Genomic DNA, 12,340 nt, shown 5'->3' with positions numbered 1-12,340 from the left:
ACATAAATTTAAAAGCTCGAGTTAAATCTTAGAGAATAAGTACATGGTGTAAATTTGTAGGGCAACATTTAACGATGTTACTATGCAAAATTAGAGGCCATTAGGGAAGGGAAGCTTTGAGGAGACGGTGGGTGTCAGTTTAATTTTATGTACTTGAAGTTAAAAATCACTGGTTTTAGATAATAAGAACTAGAGATTCAAGTATGTCACTGTAAGTCGTGTCTCCCGTATACTGTGGGGCTGGTGGTCTCAAAGCCAGTGATGGGCGGGCTCAGGAGGACTGGTCAGGTAGGGCTCAGGAGGACTGGTCAGGTACCCAAAACAGGGGCGGGCAGGTCTCTGCAGGCAGGCATCCAGGATCAGATGTGATGAGTCAGGATCTTGGGGAATGAGGGCTTTCTCAGAAAGAAAAGAAGCCTCTTGACTCACTAAGGAATTGTTACCCACTAATTAAGGAATGTCCAACTTGTGATTTACTAACTTTAGCTTCTTAAGTATCAATGAGTGCCAAACTGAAGAAAATTTTCCATTTACTAGCAGCCATGGTTGGCATTAAAAATCACGAATCTATTTGTCACAAAACAAATCTCATGACATTGCTAGCAATGAATTTCTGGCTTGCAGTCTGTCTTGGCTCCGGGATGACGCTCTTGCAGCAGGAGGAGGACGTTGGGTCCCTAAACGTGCTCCCATGTGCTCTTACCCTACTCACCGCTCACCACAGGCTCAATGAGCACTGCTCCTCGTGGACCACCCTCCCTTCTGCATTCTTCAAACTTGTTAGCAGGTTTGATATATTTTCTTTTCCATATTTCCTCTTATCTAAAATTAGGTTATTGCTGAAAGAAAATCACAGTCTTTTGCAATTCTTCTAAGGTACAAATAAAGGAGGACTCTCAGAACACATAATTTTGATGAGTCTAAGAAATAACCAAGGAACATGGGCCCCACCCATGAGTTTGTGATTCAGAGTCTTGGTTGAACCAAGGGTCTGCATTTTTTTAAACCATTTTTTTTTAGAGTGAGCACGAGTGGGGAGGGGGCAGAAGGAGAGAAAGAATCTTAAGGAGGCTCCACGCTCAGCATGGAGGCCGACAAGGGTCTTGATCCCAGGGATCATGACCTGAGCCGAAATCAAAAGTCAAATGCTCAACCGACTGAGCCACCCAGGCTCCCCAAGCGTCTGCATTTTTAACAGCTATGCACAGTTACTCTGCAAATGGGGTCCAGGGAACACGTGCTGAGGATTATTTTTTCTAAGTCTTATAACCTGAATATTTTTTGTTTCCATTTAAAAAAAATGTTCCTTTCATTTCTTATTATAGCTATAAAGGCTGCATTTCTAAAAACAAATATTTTAGTTTTGCCTGTTTTTAAAAGAAGTTGTGTAAGCCCACATTCTCTACCTGACTTCTTTCATTTGGGTCTTTGTGAAAAGCGTCTGACCCCTGACCCAGTTGCTCCAACATGCTTCCGCCCACGACCCTCTCCACCCAGGGGACTGAAGATCCTACGTCTTTAATTATAGTGTTCATGCTAAAGACGGATTTTGGTTACTTATGTTTGTAGGTGTTTCAAATTGAGATAAATATGCTTGACAAGCTAGGTTGGTTGATCTCTTCATAATTATCTGATGTGGTGTTTCTGGTTTTTTAATTTCCCAAAGGGTAATGGTGCCAGTTCCTTGAGCTACTCGTTTATTTAATTTTGGCTTATTGAAATATTCTTATAGGTTGACTTTAGAAGGAATTTTAACAACGGTTAATAATAGTTAAACCATGATTAATAATGTGTCTATGAAGCAACATTCACACCTATACATATCATAATTTATTAACACCGAGTGAAATACCAGATTAAGTATATCAATTCTACAGATGCCTGGCTACCTATGTATATTTTCATGCTGTTATTTATTAAATCCCCTTCATTTTGTGTCTCAGAATCTCTTCCCTTGAATTAGTTTGAGCATTAATAAGCCAGCATTTATTGTGGAGGAAAGTGAATCCCTTGATGCTGGAATTGTAGAAGCTGTTTTGGCAGAAACGACACACCATCAAGTATTTTCCAGGTGCTCGTAAAGATATGTTCCTTTAGGGACAGGCAGTGAACTGGAAAATCACAGTTCTCTTTCAAATGACTTCATGCATTTTCTTTAATGTTTAATGGAATGCAATGATTTTTTTTTTAGTTTTATGAGGATAAAAAGGTGTTCTGATGCTAACATTTTAATGAATAATTTTTTACAAACTAAAATCTCAGTGCCCAAAATTGTTACCCAAAATGTGCTCAGACCACTTTGAAAGGTTGTAAAGGCAATAATGAAAAATCTCCCCAGTTTATGGTCTCGAAGAAAAGGTCATGGCAGTTTGTTTATAAACGATGCAATTAAAATGCAAAAGCGATACAAAGTTATTTCCTCATTTAAATTACATGAAATCCTAGCTACGCAGCTGTTCCCGCCATGGGGTTGTAGGGATTCTAGGATGTGGGACTGACTTTGGATCCACTCTGTGCCGAAGCTCATCTCCCTCTTCATATCATCCTACTGGTCTCGAGAGCAAGTCTTTGTGGACAGAAGACAGGGTTTCAATTAAATGAAAACATATATCAACCTTTACCAAATGTAGATAAATACGATTCCCAATTTGTTCTTCATTTATCTCAAACAGCATTACTATTCGTCATTGGACAGGAAGGCAGGTCACATCACTTGCACACTGTACACATTACTGGAAAGTCGTGGTGTATCAAAAATTAGCAACATACCCGCAGCCTAGGAATGAACAGGCCTCAAGACCGCAGGTGGGAAGCCCGCACGCTGTGCGCCCCCGCCCCCGCAGCAGGCACCAGGTCAGCCCCAGGATCTGTTTGCACCCGATGCACTTCAGGTCCAAGAATCTGTTTTATAAATTATCGTGAGCATGAAATCAGTTGTTTGATTCTTTTTAATTTGCACGCATTTGCCTAACTTTGCATGAAAAACTTTTCTGTCAGGGAAATTCTCTGTCCAAGACAAGTTGTATCTGCTCTCCCTGTGGCCGACCTCCACTCACCCCGCCCCGCCTCCCTGTTCACACTACTCCACCCCTGCCCACACCGCCCCGCCCCCCTGCTCACACCGCCCCACCCTCCGCTCATACCGCCTCCCCGCCCCCCTGTTCACACCACCCCGCCCCCTGACACCGCCCCGCCCCTGCCCACACTGCCCCCCACTCCCCCCTCACACCACCCCGCCCCCCGTTCACACGGCCCTGCCTCCCCTCACCCCCTTACCCACCTCATACCACCCCGCCCTGTTCACACCGCCCCACCCCCCACTCACATAGACCCGCCCCACTCACACGGCTCTACCCCCTCACACCGTCTTCCCCTCATCCCCCCGTCCCCCCTCCCCCCTCCCACAGCCCCGCACCCCACTTACTCTGTGCCCACCCCCCTTCCACCCGCTCCGGTCACACCCTTTGGGAGCGCCCTCTCCTGAGAGGTCAGTGCTCCTGTGCTCAGGGCGCCAGGGAGTCTCAGCCCCAAGGAAGAACCTGCACGGTCGCTGCAGGACGTTCATGCCCCACTGCGTGTCCAGGAACACTACCGGCCAGGGAGCCGTTTTCTCGGCCGGCTTTAGGACCACAGGCGGCCCCGAGGTCACTCTGCTCCTAAGGGGCCCCGGCTGCAAGACTCAGTGCGCGTGTGCCGCCAGAGCCCGAGGGCCCCCAGCCTCCTGCAGTCGCCCCCCACTGTCACCCGCGGACCCCGCTGCGTGGTGGGCATCGCCGTACGCCCCCTTCACGGGCAGCAGGTTTGTGAAAGGCTTGCATTTGCTTCCACCCACTCCCAGATGGTGCCCTGGCCTGAGGTGCCTGCGGGACGGTGTTCAGATCACAGGCTCGATCCAGAGACTCAGCCACACTTAACCCGAGTAACTGTGAACAATGCACCTGACTTGTTTTCTTCACAGTCACCAGAGGATATTCTGCAGTACCTGCCCCGGGTTCTCGTGGTGGCCCTGCCACTCCAGAAGTGTGCAAGGTACAGGGCCCCAGCTGCGGTGGGGGGGGGTGGGGTACAGCAAAGACAGAAGTGTGCAAGGTACAGGGCCCCCAGCTGCAGTGGGGGGGGGGGGGTAGAGCAAAGACAGAAGTGTGCAAGGTACAGGGCCCCCAGCTGCGGTGGGGGGGGGTAGAGCAAAGACAGAAGTGTGCAAGGTACAGGGCCCCCAGCTGCGGTGGGGGGGGGGTACAGCAAAGACAGAAGTGTGCAAGGTACAGGGCCCCCAGCTGTGGTGGGGGGGGGTACAGCAAAGACAGAAGTGTGCAAGGTACAGGGCCCCCAGCTGCGGTGGGGGAGGGGGGTACAGCAAAGACAGAAGTGTGCAAGGTACAGGGCCCCCAGCTGCGTTGGGGGGGGGGGTACAGCAAAGACAGAAGTGTGCAAGGTACAGGGCCCCCAGCTGCATTGGGGGGGGCGTACAGCAAAGACAGAAGTGTGCAAGGTACAGGGCCCCCAGCTGCGTTGGGGAGGGTACAGCAAAGACAGAAGTGTGCAAGGTACAGGGCCCCCAGCTGCGGTGGGGGGGGATACAGCAAAGACAGAAGTGTGCAAGGTACAGGGCCCCCAGCTGCGGTGGGGGGGGGGGGTACAGCAAAGACAGAAGTGTGCAAGGTACAGGGCCCCCAGCTGCGTTGGGGGGGGTACAGCAAAGACAGAAGTGTGCAAGGTACAGGGCCCCCAGCTGCAGTGGAGGGGTGGGGTACAGCAAAGATAGAAGTGTGCAAGGTACAGGGCCCCCAGCTGCGGTGGGGGGAGGTACAGCAAAGACAGAAGTGTGCAAGGTACAGGGCCCCCAGCTGCGTTGGGGGGGGGGTACAGCAAAGACAGAAGTGTGCAAGGTACAGGGCCCCCAGCTGCAGTGGGGGGGGGGGGGTAGAGCAAAGACAGAAGTGTGCAAGGTACAGGGCCCCCAGCTGCGGTGGGGGGGGGGGTACAGCAAAGACAGAAGTGTGCAAGGTACAGGGCCCCCAGCTGCGTTGGGGGGGGGTACAGCAAAGACAGAAGTGTGCAAGGTACAGGGCCCCCAGCTGCGTTGGGGGGGGCGTACAGCAAAGACAGAAGTGTGCAAGGTACAGGGCCCCCAGCTGCGTTGGGGGGGGTACAGCAAAGACAGAAGTGTGCAAGGTACAGGGCCCGCAGCTGCGGTGGGGGGGGATACAGCAAAGACAGAAGTGTGCAAGGTACAGGGCCCCCAGCTGCGGTGGGGGGGGGGTACAGCAAAGATAGAAGTGTGCAAGGTACAGGGCCCCCAGCTGCGGGGGGGGGGGTACAGCAAAGACAGAAGTGTGCAAGGTACAGGGCCCCCAGCTGCGGTGGGGGGGGGATACAGCAAAGACAGAAGTGTGCAAGGTACAGGGCCCCCAGCTGCGTTGGGGGGGCGGGGGGTACAGCAAAGACAGAAGTGTGCAAGGTACAGGGCCCCCAGCTGCGGTGGGGGGGGATACAGCAAAGACAGAAGTGTGCAAGGTACAGGGCCCGCAGCTGCGGTGGGGGGGGATACAGCAAAGACAGAAGTGTGCAAGGTACAGGGCCCCCAGCTGCGGTGGGGGGGGGGTACAGCAAAGATAGAAGTGTGCAAGGTACAGGGCCCCCAGCTGCGGGGGGGGGGTACAGCAAAGACAGAAGTGTGCAAGGTACAGGGCCCCCAGCTGCGGTGGGGGGGGGGTACAGCAAAGACAGAAGTGTGCAAGGTACAGGGCCCCCAGCTGCGTTGGGGGGGGGGGTACAGCAAAGACAGAAGTGTGCAAGGTACAGGGCCCCCAGCTGCAGTGGAGGGGTGGGGTACAGCAAAGATAGAAGTGTGCAAGGTACAGGGCCCCCAGCTGTGGTGGGGGGGGGGTACAGCAAAGACAGAAGTGTGCAAGGTACAGGGCCCCCAGCTGCGGTGGGGGGGGGGTACAGCAAAGACAGAAGTGTGCAAGGTACAGGGCCCCCAGCTGCGGTGGGGGGGGGCGTACAGCAAAGACAGAAGTGTGCAAGGTACAGGGCCCCCAGCTGCGTTGGAGGGTGGGTACAGCAAAGACAGAAGTGTGCAAGGTACAGAACCCCCAGCTGCGGTGGGGGGGGTACAGCAAAGACAGAAGTGTGCAAGGTACAGGGCCCCCAGCTGCGGTGGGGGGGGATACAGCAAAGACAGAAGTGTGCAAGGTACAGGGCCCCCAGCTGCGTTGGGGGGGGGGTACAGCAAAGACAGAAGTGTGCAAGGTACAGGGCCCCCAGCTGCGTTGGGGGGGGGGTACAGCAAAGACAGAAGTGTGCAAGGTACAGGGCCCCCAGCTGCGTTGGGGGGGGTACAGCAAAGACAGAAGTGTGCAAGGTACAGGGACCCCAGCTGCGTTGGGGGGGGGGCGTACAGCAAAGACAGAAGTGTGCAAGGTACAGGGCCCCCAGCTGCGTTGGGGGGGCGGGGGGTACAGCAAAGACAGAAGTGTGCAAGGTACAGGGCCCCCAGCTGCGTTGGGGGGGGTACAGCAAAGACAGAAGTGTGCAAGGTACAGGGCCCCCAGCTGCGTTGGGGGGGGGTACAGCAAAGACAGAAGTGTGCAAGGTACAGGGCCCCCAGCTGCGGTGGGGGGGGCGTACAGCAAAGACAGAAGTGTGCAAGGTACAGGGCCCCCAGCTGCGTTGGGGGGGGGGGTACAGCAAAGACAGAAGTGTGCAAGGTACAGGGCCCCCAGCTGCGTTGGGGGGGGGGGGGTACAGCAAAGACAGAAGTGTTCAAGGTACAGGGCCCCCAGCTGCGGTGGGGGGGGGTACAGCAAAGACAGAAGTGTGCAAGGTACAGGGCCCCCAGCTGCGTTGGGGGGGGGGTACAGCAAAGACAGAAGTGTGCAAGGTACAGGGCCCCCAGCTGCGTTGGGGGTGGGGTACAGCAAAGACAGAAGTGTGCAAGGTACAGGGCCCCCAGCTGCGGTGGGGGGGGATACAGCAAAGACAGAAGTGTGCAAGGTACAGGGCCCCCAGCTGCGTTGGGGGGGGGGGTACAGCAAAGACAGAAGTGTGCAAGGTACAGGGCCCCCAGCTGCGTTGGGGGGGGGGGTACAGCAAAGACAGAAGTGTGCAAGGTACAGGGCCCCCAGCTCAGAGGGGGGCGCATAGAGCAAAGGCAGTAGATTCAGTTTGCAGGGCTGGTGTTAGGTTCGAATGAGACAGAAGGTGAGCAGCACCTTGCTGGCACTTAGCACATTCTTTGCCCTTGTCTGTAATTGTTATTACGGACATGATCTAACTTTACGTCTGGTGCCTGAGTCTGGCCCCTGGTTGACTCAAGACCCAGGTTACTGCGATTTTTGTATCGGAGCCCTGAAAAGAGGGCCCACTCTGTCCCTCCCCGGGCGTTCTTGGCACCGCTCAGGGGGCCTCTACAGCAGTAGGTGCTCAAAAGCAGGTGTTGAAAGAGTGCACGGACCGTAGAGGGCTTTGCTGAAGCCAGTTACTAGTTCTAGCTGCAAAGTGTGACCACGCTTCTCTTCCGTGGCCGTCTGTGTGCTCACAAGAGAACCCGTCCCTCCCACCACAATTTAGACACTTAGAACGAAGAAGCCACAGCCTTAGGAAATCACACTTGCTCAGGTGTGTGAGTCCCTACCCAGTGTGGGGCCCACGCAGCTACCTGCCTATCTAAGGAAGAGTGCAGTTTTGAAATTTACTTCAAGTAGAGAAAATAGCACTTCGTTATATATGATGCAAAGCTGTTCTGGCTTTCGTACCTTTCATAAGCACACTTTTTATTTTTAAGCCAACGTCCCACCATATGCATGCACACATATGTGCCACTTCACGTAGGAGCCTCTGTACACATTCCTACCCCTTAGGGTGGCGAGAAACATCGTAATTAATCCTGGACTTTCCATGTTTTTAAAACAACTGCTTTAATCGTTTCATGAAACGCAGGAGGTAGGCAGGACACCTGTGTTCCAGTCGAGGATTTAAAATAGCAGGAATGATTGGCATTTGCATTTGGTTTCACAGATTTCTTCCCCTAGCAATTTCGGTGGGGCCACACGACCCCCTTCAGAAGCAGGCAGGAATATCCTAATCGTGTCCACGCCAGCGAGGAGAAAGCTTCCAGGAGTCCCGTAGGGTCCCGACTCGGAGTCTAATGAGGGCTGAGGAAGCGTGGGCCGTGAGCACGAAACCCCGGAGTCGTTCTCTGTATCCACCTGCTTCTGACAGGTCATGCCTGGTGACCCCTTGTCTGCTGCAGGGGACTCAGGACAGGCAGGACCGGTTCCCCGGCTCGCCCAGAATGTCGGCACTGCGCTTCTGGAATTTTCACCATTGGACAATTCCTTCGCTGTGAGACTGTTCCACGATTAAGTTCTCTGTTCTTCTGGAAATGGAATTTAACTTTTTCCACAGGTGACTGGATCCCTAACTCCCACCACAAAAATGTCTACCGTTTAGATTAAGTATTTTATTTTAAGGTTTTGGGAGGAGATGCAAGAAACTAGTAAGAGGCACCAATTGCATAAGGTCGGGAGCTGCTAGGTGCCGTTCCGAGTGAGTCGTGCCTGCATTTAGCCCCACACGGCCGCACAGGGAGCCCTGCTAGCACCTCCTGGCATGGCCATCAGAGCTAAAACCCCAAGAGGGGAAGTGACTTGACCCAGCTGGCTCTGCTGGGCATGGAGGAGCTGGCACTTCGTCGGTGGGGGGGGGGGGGGGTTGGTGTCCACTTCCTGGACTGAGTTTTCTTAATCAATCCAGGAAACTTTCGTGGAAAAGCCATCCTTTTCTACCTGGGTGGTTTTAACTGAGTTTCCCTGCAGGCCTTGTCAGTGCCTTCTGTTCCTGCCCACAAGTTAGGGGGAAGTGGCTGCCCAGGACCTAGCAGAGCTGGGTGCGGGTCCCTCCCGCAGTGGGTCTGCTGTCCCACACATGGCAGGTGGCCTGTGGTTGGCGGGCACTGGGACACTGAGTGTCCACCCAGCAGGGTAGGGACTCCCCTCAAAGAAGCAGTGACTGCCCATCAGTAAAAATAAGTGGGCTTTCCTCTAAGATATTTAGGGGTCAAGTGTCATTTACACACAGAACCTAACCTGGAGAGTGACAAGGTACGCCTGTACAGACACTGTGTCACTCCACACGGTTTCCACGCGATGCAGATCGTATCTCTGGGCTTAGCAGTGGCCAGAATCAACACTCCCTGTGAAGTATTTGCCTGTTCTCTCTCGTGTATGTTCAGGAGCCCAACACTTCCCAGGAGAGTCAAATTTGCATAACGCCTGGCCCATGCTCCAAGAAGGTCCCCTCCTGGCAGAGGGCCGGGCGGACACGGTGAGGAGCAGCGGAGTCACAGCGCATGCTCCTCACCCGCAGTCCTGGGGACACTCGTCCCCATTTGAGGGTCCCGGGGGAGGACACGGAGTCAGAGAGGTTGCTTGTTTTGGCCCAGTGTGTGTGCGTGATGCTGGAGGCAGCGCTGAAGTGTCTCCCGAACCACCTGCGGCGAGGAGGCCCCCGCCCCCCAACCGAGGAACGCACATTCGCAGGGCAGGGCCCCCCAGGCCTGGCGCGAGGAGGTGGGCGAGGACACGTACACGTGACACGAAAGCTGAATCTGGACAGGTAGGAAGGGGTCCAGCAGACGAAGATGGCGAAGTGGTGGTGGACACGCAGTGGGGACGAGTCACAGCACAGCCGCGAGGTCGGAGCCCCGGACTTGGAGAGACGGCGCCAGCGGAGACGCTGCTCTAGGAGCTGGGCCCCGCGGGAGAGCACCAAGTATCAGCACCCCAGCCGCGTGGCTCTCCTGTTCAGCTGACCCCCCAACCTGGAAATACTAACTTAAGCATTACACCTGCGTGCCACCGAGGCGACAGGTCACATCCTCTGTGTCACCACACAGAATGAAGAGGCCGGGTCAACACAAGAGCAGCCCTCCTGCCGTCCCCTCGCCTCTTGGAGGACACTTCTGGAGGCCACGTGCGGGGTGCACACACGCGGCCGGGGGTCCCCTCCCCGGGCCGGAGTGCGCACACGCGGTGGGGTGACCCATTTCGGGGACGGGGTGCGCACACGCGACACGGGGGGACCCTCCTCGGGGCCGGGGTTGCGCACACGCGGTGGGGTGACACCTCCTCGGGAACGGGGTGCGCACTCGCGGCGGGGGGAACCCTCCTCGGAAGGAGGTCACCTTGGGGCACCTGGGACCCCGCGGGCTTGGCTGCAGGAGCGCTCACCCTCCCTCCTGTTCTCAGGGCTCCAGGGTCAGTTCTCCACGCAGAGAGTTTTAAACGGGGAAATAAAAAGGCAATATCCTGTATCACCACTGTCAGCCTCAATTACCGTACCTCGTAAATTCTAACTTACAGTAGGGTCCACGTGGAGCTCTGGCTAAGAAACGTACAGTAATAGGCCGTTTATAAAACTGACAAAAATTCTTCTGCTAATGCCAGGAATAACTGAAGATTTTCAGAAAGAAAAACAGGAATATTTCCTCATGTAAATAATAGATAAAGAGTGAAAAAGAATAAATGAACATAATCCAGCAGTAATCCCCTTGGGGGACAATAAAACCCGGAAAGTCCAATTTGTGCAGCCGGCCCCATTAGGCAGGAAGTTAGGAAGCCAGACGCGGCCTGCAGCTCTGAAGGCAGTGACCTCATGTGGGGTCTGATGTCTTGAATAGGAAACTGCGGCAGGAAGGAATTTCAGCACTTCATTAGTTGGCATTAGCTCGGAGCTCCGGTCGGGAAGGCAGGCGGCGGTGCCCGGTGCCCCTTGGGCCGCCGGGGCCGAGCCAGGCCCTGGGAAGTCAGCCGTCCACAGTCACCTTTGCTGGTGGTGTATACAGGGTGGCTTCTGGGTTCTCCAGTTCTGAGGCGGTGACTCAGCTGCTTGCCCTCCATTGGTAGGTAACTATTTTTTGGTAGAGGTGAAGAGACGGCAGGAGAGAGGAGGTTAAGTCATGTTGTGTTGTAAACCTCACATATTTCTATTTTCTACAAGAAGAAATTTCAAGAGTTTAAACGTTTATTCTTTTTTTTTTAATTTTTTTTAACGTTTATTTATTTTTGAGACAGAGACAGAGCATGAACGGGGGAGGGGCAGAGAGAGAGGGAGACACAGAACTGGAAGCAGGCTCCAGGCTCTGAGCCATCAGCCCAGAGCCCGACGCGGGGCTCGAACTCACGGTCCGTGAGATCGTGACCTGAGCTGAAGTCAGACGCTCAACCGACTGAGCCACCCAGGCGCCCCTAAACGTTTATTCTTAGTACACTAGGCCATTGTAATAACGTTTACCCTGCATTAGTAATTACAAGCATTAGAGTATTAGGGTATTAGAGATTGTAACGACTGGGCTCCATAAGCAAAGCTCTCTATATGTATGATTTCAACACACTGTTCCCTAGTGAAGAATGAGCTCATACGACACTTGGTATTGTTTTTCCTACAATGACTATGAATTTTCCTAACAATTTGTGACCAAATTCACTTGGTGGGCAGTTGGCAAAGGCTATGGAGCCAAGTGAAGTCCCCAAACTTGGGGACACACAGAAATGAGCAGATTTCCTCTGGTTCACGCATGCAATCCCCTCGCACCGCCTCCAGGGTGCTGGTACTCTGTTCTTCTGGTCCTGTCTGCAACTGTAGTGATTACTCAGGTGGTTTGTCCTCAGGGTGCATCTGGGCTAGCTGAATGCTTCAGGTAAAATGACCAGAATAGATATGATCATCATATATTTTTCTGTCTTATAAAATTCATATTTAATGTACTAAATTTTATAGTAAAGCTTATGAATATCTCCCCAAATTTCAAAAATGATCATGTAAATAAGGCTTGAGCCCATTTGCATGTGGCCAGATGGTAAGAAAGTACCTCTTTGATTCATTTTCCTCAAACTCAGTGGTGTACTTTGACTATTTGATTGGCTAATTTTTTTCTTCTCATGCTTTCCTTCAAAAGATTTCCTTGGTAGGAAAGCTACATAAAATTGCACTATACATCTTTGATTAGATACTTCAATTACTGAGACATTGACACATCAGAGTTTATTGGGATACGTGTGTGTGTTGAGAATGACAATCTTGTTTCATTATGTACCTGTAGCTTGGGGAAATTCTTGAAGGACCCTAATAATGAGCAAATAACACGTATTTATGCTGTAGTGTTTCAGTTGTCTCCTGAAACATGAGTATTTCCTGTATGTCTCAGAGGTAGAATCTGGGTTGGCTATAAGCCCATTCATCAGTCAAGTATATAACAATCTTTAAAGAAAGAGTTTAGGACTTATTGAACGCACATCTATCTTCCTTTGCCTCTGATCCCAAACAGATGTCAGAA

Source organism: Panthera pardus, unplaced genomic scaffold (assembly GCF_024362965.1).
Source record: "Panthera pardus isolate Hobbes unplaced genomic scaffold, ASM2436296v1 HiC_scaffold_26, whole genome shotgun sequence".
Classification (NCBI taxonomy): Eukaryota; Metazoa; Chordata; class Mammalia; order Carnivora; family Felidae; genus Panthera; species Panthera pardus.
This window is presented reverse-complemented; position numbering follows the sequence as displayed.